The sequence below is a fragment of the Pleurodeles waltl genome, chromosome 6, assembly GCF_031143425.1.
Source record: "Pleurodeles waltl isolate 20211129_DDA chromosome 6, aPleWal1.hap1.20221129, whole genome shotgun sequence".
Classification (NCBI taxonomy): domain Eukaryota; kingdom Metazoa; phylum Chordata; class Amphibia; order Caudata; family Salamandridae; genus Pleurodeles; species Pleurodeles waltl.
In genome coordinates this window covers 1605528557-1605543758 of record NC_090445.1, presented here as the reverse complement: position 1 = coordinate 1605543758, position 15202 = coordinate 1605528557, and positions in this window count along the sequence as shown.

The window sequence follows — 15202 nt, the reverse complement described above, 5'->3', positions numbered from 1 at the left end:
GGAGATAAAGGCAATGAGGCAATTAAACTACTTCATGGGAGCCGTTTTGAAAGTGAAAATGTATCAAGCCGTCCTGATTACCAAAATGGAAATAATGATGTCACAATTTACTAACAAGTCCCAGGTGGAACACATCAGAGAACTATAAATCCCAGAATGCACCAGCAATAATAAATATGTCCCAGAATGCTTCGCGCATATATAAGCTGTGATTGCGCTAATAATGTGAATGCAGACGAGATACCACTTGAGGAAGACGATAGTCGAAACGCGTTGTGGGGTCTGATTTCATGCTCCCTGGAAGAAATAAATGGTTACCACAAAGAGAAACCTCCGGGAGTGCAGCGCCTTTCTTGCGTTTGAATTTAACAAGGGTGGTGGTCTTCACCCTCACATGTGCACCAGCAGCCAGAGTGCTCCACTTTGAAGACCGATTGTTGTGGATATATATATATATATAAGCACTCGAACTCGGCGTTTCCTTTCTGCACCAAACCGTCAAAGGTGCTAGTCTCGATACGCGCGCCACCGCGTATTACATCAACACATTTCTCCCACACTTGCGAAGAAATACAGCACTCCACGAGCACAGCAAGTTAATTATTTAATCGCACTTTAGTTGGTTGAATTGAGGAAAAGCATCAGTTTGCATATTTATTTTGTAGGGCACAACATGTCAACAGTCAAAAATGTAAAAAATTTAGTTTCAATATATTTAACCAAGAAAGATCTATAATTTGATAATGTTTTTTTTAAAATGCACGTTGGTTGTTGAAAACATCACTATGAGAGTATTTAAACTGAGCCAATATGGCGATCGACAGGTTGAAGAAGGCGGTAACGCCGAAACGCGTCCCTGTTGGCGATTAAATAATTAACTTGCTGTGCTCGTGGAGTGCTGTCTTTCTTCGCAAGTGTGGGAGAAATGTGTCGATATATATATATATATATAAGTATTTATTTATTTTTTATTATTTTACTAGGGGTGGAGATGTAGTGTCTTGTGACTTAGCAATGGTGGAACCTTTTTGGTTCCTGATGGACTTCGTAGAACTGTTGTAGAACTGTGATGTTAAGTGTTCGGTGTGGTAAATAGATTTCATGTTTAGAATGTTGAGTTTGCAGTTGCATGCAGAGCAATAAAGATGTGTAAGACCAAGGTCTGTGTATGGCATAGTCATGTACGAGTACCCCAGCGGGGGAAACCGCTACAAAAAGCAAAAGAGGCACAAAAAGAAGCAGAAATGTTGAGAAGCACCTGTTCCAATCCAGTCCTGTTGGGAGGTCAACCAGGTTCTGCTCATGAAATCCTCCTTTTCAGGAGAGGAGCTTTGTGCTAGTCTTTTTGCTCTGGCAGTTGGGCTATCAGGAGTTAAACCTAGTATTGGTGATCCATTGCTTTATGAAATGCTCTCTAGCAGATTCTTCCACTGCTATTGTCCCCTCCTCCCCTTCCCCCCAGGGAGGTAGAATCATCTAATATCTTAGACGCACTGGAGAGTCATTTGCTTCCATGCTGTTATTTAACCTTTTCTCAGACACCTTACAGGTTCACTAAGTGCAAATTTGAAGGCGAGAGAGATCCCTGTGAGCCTGTGTGCCTAGCCATGAGCAGCTGCAGCCTCCTCTGGTCCAGCTCTTGGCTCCTCTGTTGCAGCTCCTTCAGTCCCCAGTGCAGCTGCCAAGCCCCAGGCTTTCATGGCTCTAGTCTTACTGATCCATCTGGCACCATTGAGTCTGGTCCTGGTACAGGTCCTGACTTTTGACATGGTCATACCTGCTGGCTGTTTGGGCATGGACGTTTCCTTTTTTCGATCCACCTAGTAGGCAGCCCTCCACAGGAGAAGCCCTACCTTGAAGAGAAAGACACCAATTGAAACACAAATGCAGTAGGTAGAGCCTGATGACCATTAGGATTGTCATCCAACTATTTTCTATCATAGCATTGTTAAAGTTTTTTTAAATGCACAATTTTGGGTGACAAATTATTTTGAGTACTAATGGTTTTTACAATTAATTTTGGTTGTAAATGCTGAATTAATGGCATTGCACTTAAAGCAATTTTAATTAGAAATTTAGAAGTGTGTTTATTAATGTGATTTAGTTGTGCCACATTTTTGCGGTCTCCATTGGGATTAATATGGTTGCTGTTCTGATTTACTGTTCATTTCACTCCTGCTCATTCTTCCTCACAATCAATGTTCCCCTGCGTGTCTTCTTTCCCCACAATCTTTGCAGAGCATAGCACACTGTGACATAACTAGTTATTTTCCTGACCATGCATGTATTTTGAATGAAACTTTCTAGTTCTAATACTGTTGCAACAACTCAAGGTCTCTTCCACTGTAAAACCTTTGCTGGGTTAGCACTTTTATACTTGTTTATGGCCCCTTCTTTGAAATGTTGTATATTAGCTAAACATGCTATGAAGTTGTGACACAAAAGCTGTTTGATGCTTTCCTCAAAAATGGGCATTATTGTGATGCTGCTATTTCTGATTGTCCAGTATGTGTTAACACTTGTCATGGCATTCTGAACTTGCAGTTTCTGCTCATTATTAATGCTAGAAATGTGTAAAAAAAAAAAAGTGTTTTGGGGATGAGCCAGATGACTTTCCTCTTCTACTGGGGATGCTCTCCATTTTATTTAGGATCCTTTTTCTATTCTATTAGAGAGGCTATTGGGTTGGGTCTGACACCCGAACTCCCACCTGAGAATGGGGTAATCTGTGCATTGGCCTTAAAACTCTCTTTATAAGACCAGCTCATGTTACAGAACTACAGTTTCTCACAATCATAGCCATTCACCAATTTCCTAATTTCAACATCTTTGGACCCTAAGAACCAGGCCATCACAGACTGTCCAGTCATTTCACCAATACATCTGCAAGTTCATACTGTTGTGATGTGGCAGCTTCCCCACATCCTGTTTATCAACCCGTGCCTGTCATGTTAAGGACATTTCCACCATCTGTCTGATCAGACTGTAGTATAGCATGCTAGGGCCTGTTTAGAGCCTTCATTTTTAAATGCACATTTTCTGACGGTAACCTTTTACATGGCTTTTCGTTTATATGATAATGTACTGAGATATCATTCTACATGTTTCTTCTTCCTAGTAAGCATTGATGCCTTCTAGTCTGTACACTTGGTTGAAGGCTGAGAACACAGAACACAATGACTAAACCTTCTGATTGTCCATGGAGACAGCTTTGCATCTGTAGACATATCACAGCGTTGTGCTTGTATCTCTGACACAGTGTGACAAGGAAGGTGCTGGTATTATAAAAACTGCCTCTTCTCCATATGCGATAGAGGAGCACTTCTGCGAACTTATCCTGCAGTGCCAAATATGACACAGATGCAGCTTGGCTGACTCTGATGCAGATCCTGAATCCGATATATGATATGATTTGGATTTAGGTCTTGTCCTTCTCCTCCCTGAGGCTGCCACAATGATTTTCAAAGGCAAAGTGGTCCTAAGGGGATCCCTTCCCCTTGGAAATTAGTTACCTTCTCAACTGAGAGGTTGGTATCTTATCTATTGTTTGCAGCCATAAATGAAGTTGTAAACTGTCAACAAATTCCTTTCCAAATTGGAAATAGGAGGGAAACTCCATTCATGACACCTCCTATTTGCCGTTTACAAACTATTGCAAAAGTCCCTTTATGAGTGGAAAGAATTTTCTAACTCATAAATGGGCTTTTGTGCATAATAGTAAGCACTTTTGTTGTTACAAGTGATTTTGCAACATGAGACCCAAATGGTCGATTGTTTCTAAGTTACTTTGACAGACATGGCACCGATTGCCACTATATTACAGGGTGAGCCAAGACACAGCGACTTAGGAGGCCATTTATAGAGCTGTTATACTTCACAAATTCTCATGCTCCTTTAAGTTTACCTACAGTGCTGGCCAATGATAAAGATGATTATAACCTTTGCTAGACTGAGTGAAGCTCTTATTCAGGAAGACATGGCAATGTACCAGGGACAGACACAGGATTACCAAAACTGTCATGTTACTGGAATACCTCTTTTTCTGGAGCAAATCAGTGCACTCTGGGATTATTTATTCCAGATTCAATTCAGTTAAATAAATCAGACTAATCTAACTGAAAACAATGATTTACAAACACAAAGGGCACAACTGGAAATGTTGTATCCCTATGGCATGGTGCCATCTGATACTTGGAGTGATCCTGTCAAAATAGAAAATGTTTCACAAGAATCCTTAAGAAGTCACTCGCATAGTATAATTGAGAGGCTTCTATCCAATCTCAGAAGAAAAGAAAAGGGTGGCCCTTATTTAGATTCTGGTGGAGGGAGCTAAATCCATCTTAATGGCCAGCCAGCAAACTTTTCAAACCTTTTTTTGTTTTTTTCAAAAACAATCCGCTAAAGCAAGAGTTTATTTTTGAAAACCAAAAAGGCTACTGGCTCCCACACACTGGTTTTCTCCCAGGGATGAGGTGTAATTATTGTTTTCATCTGTAATTTGCAACCAGGTTTTACCGTCAGTAAGACAGATGGTGTAAGGTCCTCCCTTTCACGTCCCTAATTCGTCATCAAGCAAAGGATTGGGACTATAATCTATTATACTGAATGCCAATGTTCCCTGTATATCAGAGAAAGGAATATAGGCATTAAAGGCACAAAAAAATAATGATATCTTATATTAATTGACTTTACAAATGCCATTATCCAGCTGTCACTCAGACATAGCTTTTGTGCTAGGTGATGGCTCTCACAGCACTAGCAATAATGCTGGTTTCAATCCGGAGTAACATGACCAACAAAAGCCCATCGCAACGCAAGAGACCCTCCACAGGAGATTTAAGGAAAAACTATAGATTTCCTTAAATAAACTGTTACCCACCAGCGTTACCCCTTGGTGGCATGCTTCATCATTGAGTCCATTTAATTCCACTGTAGAATGAGGCATGCTGCAACCAACAAATTACATGGGAGCACTTTTTGTTTAGCCTAATTCGCTATGGTGGAAGGAAATAGGAGTGGGGACGGTTGAAAAGTTTAAAATACCTGTCTACCAGGAAAATCAATATTTTAATATTTGCTCTAGTGGTGGTATGTTTAAAAATGGGGTAAGTGGAAGCGCTGTATATTATGTACCTGCCTTCCTGGTCTACATGTTTCAAAGCCTTTTTGAGATGCTGTGCCCGTTGGACCTTTATCCACCTGGTCCTAGTCCTTTTAGTGTGAGTTCTCCTAGGCCTTGTTCTCCTTCACCTGTTCATCTGCCACCCTAGTCTTGGTTTCCTTGGTCCTGGCCATCATGGATATTCTTGTCTTATTCTCCTGATTATCATAAACCTTGTCTTTGGCTACCTTAGCCCTTATTGGTTCCCCCACTCTCGGCTCATCTGGCCCCTTTCCATTCTGGTCTTTTTGACCCTGGTCACATTGTTGTGGCTCTCCTCACCCTGAATCTGCTCTTCCTGATAACACAGCTCCTGGACCTGCTGGTCCCCTTTGTACATCTGGCTTCCCGAGACCTGGCCCTCTTTGTCTTTGTCCTCCTGATTTGGGTTATCCTGGCCCTATTGGAAACGTTCCTTGTTCTTAGTTCTAGTGGTACTGCAGCCACTGGTCCTGGCCCGCTTGATTCAGATTTACTTGTTTGGATCCTCCTGTGTCTTGTCATTTTGGCCCTGGTACTCCTGGCCACCATTGCCCTGTACCCTTGGTCTTCCAGACTTAGGTTGACCTCATTACATTCGATCCTCATCACCCTCATCCTGCAACCTGAGATGATTTCTCTGCCACACTTGGTAGTCTGAGCAATTACCCCCTAGGTCCTGATCTTCATGGCCCTCTTATCCCTGTTTCCACTTCTGACCCCTTTAGTTAACTTATCCCTTCATGTCCTGGTCTACTGGGTGCTCTTGTTACTTATCTCCTTCCTAGTGCTTCTCCCTCTTATCCTGGTCTCCTGATACTGGCCATTGTCCTCCTGATCATCATAGTCCTTGAAACTTTGGCCCTGGTTTTCCTGTCCCTGGGCTTTGTGCTTCTTGTGCTCATGGTTCTGCAATAACTTGTCCTGGCCTTTCCTAGTTCTGATGTGCCTTGACCTCTGGTTCATGCTAGCCTTAGATTGTCATGGCCCTGTACTCCCTGTTCCTGGTCTGCCTGGTCAACATTTCTATTTACTCCTGCACCCACTCCAGTGTGTGTGGTCTCCTGTTTCGCAAACTCCTGGTCTTGGACTGTTTTATCCTCCTCAACATAATTCTTAGCCATCAGTCCTCCTAGTCCTGCTCCCCTAGTTTATTTAGTCCTCTGCTTTGCTTGTTCCTAATCTCTCTTCTCCTTGTCCCCCTTGTCCATGTAGTCCTGGTCTTAGTACTGGTACTCCTTTGTAGGACCGTCCTGTATCAGATCATCTGGTGCTGGTCTCACTGCCATTGGTTTCCTTAGCCCTCCTAGTTACCTGGTTCTCCTGCACCATCCTAGTCTTACTAGCCCTTCTGTTTGCCTGTTTCACCTTGTTCTTGTCCATTTGACGCTGGTCGTCTCTGGCATGCTTCTCCGAGTCGTGATCCTTCTGGATCTGGTGCTCCTCATACCTGGAGCACTGGTCCTCCTAGCTCCTGTGTTGGGGTTCACCCTCGTTCATGTAGCTCTTGTCACTCTGGTTTAGGGTCCCACTGAGCCTTATCCTCATGGACCTTCTGATGTCGCCTAGGCTTCCTGGTCCTTTATATTCCTCCTGTTCCTGCTGAGCTATGGCCTCCTAGTTCTGCTATCCCTGGTCCTTTTTGGTCACAGTCCTCCCAGTCCTGGTCCCTTTGCTTCTAAACCCTTGTTCCTCCTTGATCTGAACTCTGTGGTCTGATCCTCTTGTCTCTAGTCCTTTTTCCATTGGTCTCCTGGTACTGATCCTCTTTTATAAGTTCAGATGGATTGGCTACTCCAGGCCTTGGCCGTCCTCATCCCACTCGTCCTTATTGGTGAGCTCAGGCACTCCTAGCCCTGCTCATCATTATGGTCTAGGGTTCCTCTTACACCTGGTCCTTCTGTTCTTTTGGCCATTAGACCACAGGGTCCTGATCCTCCTATTTCATTCTGATCCTTCTCACCCTGTTCCCGGTATCCCTAGTCCTGTTTTTTAAGTACTGTTCCTCCTTGTATATTTGTTTCTGGTCCCTTCTAGCGCTGTTACCTTGGTCCATATAGGTTAGGTCTCCCTGGGCCTGGTTCTTTCCGTCGTGGTCCATGTGTCTCTGGTCATCCTAGCCCTCTGGTGGTGCACCTCTTGACTCTTATCCTCCTGCTGGTCATCATCCTTCTCATACTGGTCCTGCTCCGTCCTTCTGCAGGCCTCCTCCACAGTGACTTTTGACAGGTGCAGCCTCCAAGCTTGTCACTCAGATTATATATTTTTTGGCTTCCAGATTTCTTTCACGGAGATAACACTGTCAAGGACAGAATTGAGCGCTCAGTAGAGACAGGACCTTGCCCAACTTAAACACAGCGTAACGTGTTAAAAACAAAACGACCATTCCTAAGTTACATTTTGCGGGTGTCTAGAATGTCAGTGTGGCTGAAGGGGCAACTGATGACATCAGATCAATATGCATCTACGCCTGAAACCCACTGTGCTGCGTGAATAGTATGAAAAAGTGTGTTTATTCAGCGTGCAGCTGAGTGAATAGACACTGCTTCTATGAAATACCCAGATTCATTGCTTACCTGTCTCTTGCTTTCACTTCCCCGTTCCACAGAAGCCCCATTTCTGTGTCTCACTCAGCGTATTTCCTGCAAGTCTCCTAAAGCACTGTGCATCTTATGTTTTGGTAAGCAACTGATTCATTGGCAAGAAATGTAAGTTTGCATTTCATAATTTACATTGAAATCTGAAGGCCCTTGATCTCCTGCAGATTGTCATGCAAACTGCACAGAATCTCAGAATGCAGTGCAGACCCAATTTAATTAATTGCCATCATTGCATAACTTTGACAGTTAGCCCGGCTCTTTCTTGAGTCCGCTGCTGAGGCCACCGGGTTTTCGGCACTTGCGATGAATTATGTTGTACCCTCACGGAAGCTGAGTCACCATGTTTCTATCTGCTCTGTAGAATGGCTGGGCCTCCCACTTGAAGCCACCCTCCTGCCCCGTCTGTGGGGATGAACCATGTCTGCAGTTTGGGGAGGGGTGGTCCCCTGCAGCAGTGGTCAGCGACTGGTGTTGTTCAGCTTATTTTAGACAGGTTGAGACTGTTATACACTGTGTATCCTAATCTCAAAACTTCAACTAAGTGCCCAGAGGTACACAGGACCCTTGTGTCTTGTTACAAAAGCTATAGTTTAGTGACCTTGCAGAAGGGTTTTATTTCTGGAGTGTTGCAGCTATTTTAAACCAGTGGCTAGGATATTACCCTCCATTACATGGCTATTTTCTTATAACTTATTACATCAACATAGCTGCTTAGTTCTACTCAATGCAAGCGTCACTCAAAGTTTCAAAGAAAGGAATTAAAAAATCACACATAAGTTTGCTGACAACATGGTGTTTCACACATAGGAATTAAAATATCACACATAGGTCTGCTGACAACATGGAAATGTCACACATAAACAAACCGAAAACTTGCCAGCTATGAAAAAGCTCTTTTCATTGTGGAGCAGTCAAGGTCTAGTAAGTCTCACCAGCCAAACCAAGGTCAAACACCATTCTTCTACACAGCCATATACTACTTTTGACAGTACAAAGCCTTTCAAGAGTTTCTGCTGAATGGCCCGTGGGCGCTTTAATTCACCGTTATTGGTGTAAAACCTGTAATTGCTGGATTTTGGTGCTGAGCTACAGGTGGCAGTCAAGGATTTTGGACCCCATTCCTAAATCCAGCCAACTCATAATGAGGAATTTAATGGACTAAAGAAAAGCAGCTGGAATGAATTATTCTTTTGATTGAGCTGTTTCTTAAATGGGACATTGAGATATTGGATAGTGCATTGTCTATTTTAGAACCACTGTTACTTGAAGCAACTGATGATTGAATGTAAGGCGATGCAGCAATCCTGGGGCTATAGATTATAAATACAAAGTGATAAAACCTTTTTTGCTGTAGGTAAAGATTAAAATTAATAAACCATAAGAAAGGATATCTAATCCGAAAGGTAGAATGTAAATACACTGATACAAGGAGCCAGATTTACAAGAAAGTGGCGTATCAGCTTTGATGTGCCATTAATCTTGCACCCCTCTGCGCACCATGGTGCTCGTTTCCACAATAGTGTCTTAATATATGACACTATTGTGGTGCTTTGCTGGATTAGCACCAAATATTATGGTGCTAGCGCACCAAAGCACTAGGGAGGCCCATAGGCTACTATTGGCCCATCACTTTAATGCCTCCTCCGGAGCAGGCGTTAAAAATTATGGAAAAAAGTGTCACAGTGAAATCTTGTAGATTTCACTGCGCCATTGTTTGTGGCCTCCCTGCATGGAAACGCCCCCTTGCATACATTATACCTGGCGCAGGTATAATGTGGCCCAAGGGTTTACAATTGCGCCACTTTGTAAATATGGCGAGGGAGAATGGCCTCCGTAATGCCACATTAGCATAAAAAAATGAGGCTAGTATGGTGCTAAGAGGCGCTAGGGCTTTGTAAATCTGGCCCTAGGTCCCTCATTCTTAAAAGGCTTCCCATATGGGAGTTGAATTGTAAATGATCTGTGATACTGCATCTCTGGGTTGGCAGGTACTGATAAGTATATGCTGACGCCCAGTGCTTAATTTGTAAATAAAAACGTGCAGGAGTCCAAACCCTCCTCTTAAAGACGTGGATGCTGCAATTAAATGTGGGAACACGGTAATCCTGAAGCCATCTCGGGCCTCTTCACTCCATTTACAGCCACTTCCTGCCATTTCAGTTCACTTTTGCAGCTTTCTGCTTTCTCCCATTGTGACGCTTTTTCGTTTTTCTCTTTCTCCGGGTTTTCCATATGTGTCTTTTGCTCGCAGTAAATGCTTGAGGAATAAAAATAAGCGCCGTCCCAAAAAAAAAGTGCTGGAGCTCCGCACCGGAAACAACAAGCACAAATGAAGCACTGCTGATGCCCAGCCTCTTGGCAAGAATGCAGAGTTGGCGAAGGAAGGGATGTAAAACCTGATTACACATGGTGAAAAATATATGCCAACCCCTCGCTCCTAATTGTCCCCTGATAATTTCCCCAACTCAGTTGCCTGACACTATAGCTGTACTCAACATCCTGAACTAACTCTACTTCTTAGAACTCTGAACCTATAACTTCCTGCAAGTGTAACCTCACTCCAATCCCCCCTTCAAACTGCTTCACCCACCCCCATCAGCAATGAAACCTCTTCAAACTAATAACATCTCAGCAAACTGCCACCCGGAAAAACCCTGTCTAAACGGTTTTTCTGACCCCTGTCCGACATCTACGTCGCCACCCACAACCAAATGCCTAGTGCCATCGATAATGCCTCACATGCCTGCATCACATATAAATCCAGCCCTGTAATAGACAGATGAACTCCATATCCATAGAAAAATTGTGTCACCTCAAAATGCAATTCTGGATGTACTATCCTGACCACATTTCCTTCTCTGCAACACATCTACGACTCTCTGTTCACTTTCCTCCTAGCTTTGGCAATGGCTGCCAGCCTGTCTATCCTCTGTCACTCTCTCCTGTGGATAAATTCTGACCTTAAAAACAGTCCCGGCCAGGACCTCTTTGCATGTCTCAAGTCAGATTTCATATCCTTTATCAACACCAATAATTCCTCCTTAACTAAATTGTTCCCTCCTAAAGGAACCACCAACACGTCTGAAAAGCTGCCCCTGTCTAGGAACCTGTTCAACAAAGGCAACAAATCCTGCCAAAACATTCCATCTTTTTCATGCTATCTTAGAGGTATATTCTTTTCGTTGAACCCGAATTGAATCCTATAATGTCTACTACTCCCTTGTTTCAGGCTCTGCTCTGCACTCCAATGTCCTTGCCAGTATAAAATATAGCCAGTGCCTCTAGCATCAGCCGAGAATATCTGAATACTCACTCTGCCTCCTCTCCTAGCCACTTCAGTAAAACACTGTTAACTAATGAGCGGAGCGCCTCGCCACATCCCCAGGTCCTCTTTGACACACGCTGCTATTCCTAGACTGTGGTGCAGGGAGGACATGCCTGCGAGGACCAACCTCAGCTTCCGGTAAAAACTCCTACCAGCTCAGGCCACCCTGCATGCAAAATTCAAATGCCCCAACATGCCTTGCACCTCTCACCTTATATCTTTTTCTTGGTCAGCATTATGTCAATCAATGCCATCATCACCAGTATTTTGTCCTCTGGGAACCTTCACCCATTACAACTGTATTTCATTACCCACAAATCTCAGTCTCTTGTGTTGCCTCCTGCCTTTTCAGCCACTAACAGCACTACTTTGTCCTACTTCAGCCCCTTAAAACTGGCCTGCACCCTCTGGCAGTCTGTGAAGCAGTGCTTTATAACACAAAATAAATAACCTAGGCAGTGTGTCACAGTCGTATGCCCTGTCGCAAACGTGAACAGTCATTTTAAAAATGAAGTAAATCTCTTGAGTAGGTAGCATGATATAGAACTCACTGGCAAGGCTTTGTCTACGTACCATTGCCCTTCAAACTGTATGCCTAGTAACTCAAAATCTTATGAGCTCACCAGCAACAGGCGAAATGCTGACTTAATGTTGCTCTTTGCCATGTATGCCCCTTGCTCAACTGTGTTGGCTAGGTCAATAGTTATGTCTACCAAAGAGTATGAAACTTCAGAAAACTCTCTGTAATTATAGTTATTCACCAACTGCCCTTCTGGCCATGATAAGTGCTGAATTAACTTGAACTTCCATTTTCCCTTCTTTTGAACCACCCCAATATGTGACATTATCAACCCGTTGAAAGACCACTCATCAAATGGACCCACTGTTCTGCCATCCTGCACCTCCTTCTCCAACTTCTCCCTGACAACCTGGGGATGCTTTTTGACTGATTTAAGGTTCTCTTCCCAACTCCTACTGCATGGCCCTGTATACCCCAGCTCAAATCCATCCTGAAACCCTTCCCACAACAACTTAGCGTCTTCTGCCTTCCCGTACCACTGTAGCCATAATGCCAAGCTCTTCAACTTAATTGACCTGCAAGCCTTTTTCTGCAGGTCCCTGTGATCTGCTACCCCGACTTCTCAGCTGATGTCGCAAGGCCCCACCCTCCACCCCTTGTGATCCTCCTTCAATAAATAAGGGGCACCTTGCTGCACAATTGGAACACTCGTTTGTAAACCTAGAGTATTACCTGCTCCAAAAACCTCTCTTAAATGCCTAGCACGCTCCCTCATACCTCACCTGTCCTCATCTTGCCGTTCCCACTCCTCCCTTGGTGGGATGCCCCTGAATTGGCTTGTGCACTATGGGTGCTGTGCTAGCCGAAAAAGAATGTAAGGGCTGGTTCTGCGAGTTCTATCATGTGGAGCCAAAGATGATTATCCAATCCCCCCATTTTATACCTGCTTCCTTGCCAGTCGTGCCCTGACCTCATACTCCTACGTTATCAAGGCATAACCCCCAGATGTAATGTGGGCCATTCTTATGACGTCCATGTATCCAAATAAGGTAACACATTGCCCTAGAAATTTCTCACAGTATAAACTGGCATATATTTAAAACGCTGCTGTCCTATTCTCAATTGTAACAGGGACTTTGGGCTGTTAGAGCAACTTATATTCTGTTTCTTTAGATCCTTCTTTTGCTTTAACATCTATGTATAAAAGCTTAAATATCTTAATGTACTTGCCCTTCCACATTTTTGTGGATCCCATAATTTTTTGTGGATCCCACAATTTAAAAATACATATTTGCTTGAAGTTGGTTTTTGAGTTGTAAGTTTGAAAATGCCACTTTTGGAAAGTGGGCATTTTCTTGCTTAACCATTCTGTGCCTCTGCCTGTCAGTTGAATATATATCTGGGTCAGGATGACAGTTGGGCTCTTTGTGTACTCACTCTAGACAGTCATGAAAAAGGGAGCTGAGGTGTGCCCTGATTGTCCTGATGGCCCATCACCAGGCTGATGGATCTTTCTGAGCTAGCGTGGTAGGAGGAGCTGACACTTGCACCGGAATTTAGCGATGCCTGTCTTTACACAAATCAGTTTCCAACCCCTGGAGTTTGTCTGGGGCCAGGGCAGGGTCTAGTGCATGACAAAGACTTGTCTTTAAAGTGTGCCTACTTCAGAGACAGAAGTGGCTGTAAGTACTGTACCTCGGGCACTCCATAGTTAGAATCTTCTAGCCTGAGGACATTCTGCAAGGGAAAAGGGCTGAATGCAGTAGTAGGGACTGCCACTCTGCCTGTTGCTTTGTTGGGCTGGCCTGCTGCTTGCTGCTTCTGTCCTGGGAGTGAAAAGACTGGACTTTGCTTTATACATTCTGCTTACCAAGGTTCTCCAAGGACTTGAATTGAGCTTGCCCCCTGTTAAGAAGTCTCAGGGCCATCAAAGATTTCACCTGCCAGCGCCTGGGCTCTCTTGCTGAGAATTCTGACTTGCCAAGTGGTGCCAAATCCAGTCCCTGGGCACTTGGAAGTGAGCTCTGGTGCAACTAAGAAGAAACTAAGCATATCGACTCCACTGTGACTTCGGATTCAGCGCCGCTCTCCAACTCTGCACTGCTGCCTGCACTGGAGCTGTGGTCCCTGCTGAGTGCAACAACTGCGACCTCCAACACAGGCCCAACGTTGCCATAGCACCTCTAAAGTCCCGTCACAGCATGAGTCCCGAGTGCTGTGTCACCAACGTCGGTGACACCCGATTTCAATTCAGGACCTGTGACCTCGTGGTGTGATTATAGCACCATAAATGTCTGCATGTAAGTGTGTATGTGTGTGAGTATGTGTGTTTGGATGGGTGTGAGTATGTGTGCTTGAATGCCTGTATAAATGTAGTTGCGAATGCGTGTATAGATGTAGTTGTGAATGCGTGTATGTAAGCGTGTGAGTGGATGCGTGTACGTAAGTGTCAGTGAATGGGTGTATGCGTGGTGCCTGTTGGTGTCTGCATGCATGTATGTGGGGAGGGGGTGATGTGGCTGAAGGGAAGGTGGAGGAGAGGGGCGATGTGGCTGATGTGAGGGTGGTAGAGGAGAGAGTCTAGTGCTTGCTGTGGGGGGCGGGGGAGCCATCTACCGGTGACAGGTAAGAATTACCTGTCACTGGTAGCCTATCCGCCATGGTTTTCGTGGAGGTGCTACCACCGTGGAAACTATGTCGGAAGGTCAGCTCCTAATACCGCCGGCGTTCTTCTGTGAACTGCCGGGCAGAAGTGATCCTCTCCGGACTGGCAGTTCTGACCACTGTGACGGTATGAGTGGAGATGTGGCAGGTTGGCAGAGGTCAACCAGCCACACTCATAATGTGGCAGTCTGCACTGCCAGCCTGTTGGTGTTGGGACCGCCACATTTACCCTGGTGGTCAAAAGTCTGCCAGGGTCAAAATGACCACCTTAATCTTTATGTGTATTGTGTATGTTGGATTTTTAGTGTTACTGTGAGTGTACAAATACTTTACACATTGCCTCTGAGATAAGCCTGACTGCTTGTGCCAAGCTACCAAGGGGGTGAGCAAGGGTTATCTTAGCTTTGTGGTTCCCTTACCCTGACTAGAGTGAGGGCCCCTATTTGAACAGGATGCAAGCCACTGCCAACTAGACAACACATTTTTAACACTCTTTCCCGGCTTAAACAGTGTCCCAGCACTCAGTCTCAACCCCTTTCGAGGCCATCTCAGGTGGTCCAATCGCTTGTAATGGCTTACCAAGGCTCAAGGCTGGCACCCACACCAAAGTTTGCGGCTTAGTCAGCAGTCTGTCATCCACTGTTTTGCTAACCACTTTTTCCACCGTCTTCCCACAAGTTCGTTCAGCAAGACACTAAGAGAAGTTTGTTTATTATCCCTTTCCTCCCCTATGCCATTGGCCCTTGACCACCGTTGTCATTCTGCCACTGTTCCATCCTTATCCTACTCAATCAACTTCCCTTCATCTACCCCACCCTCCTCATAATATAGCACCCACTCCTCAATAGTTTCAGCCCTCACTCTCAGTAGTCCACTCAGACCTGCAGCTTTACTGTCAAAGGTACCCTCATCCAACCATGCAAGTGATGTCTGCCCTCCACTCTTCTCAGGGA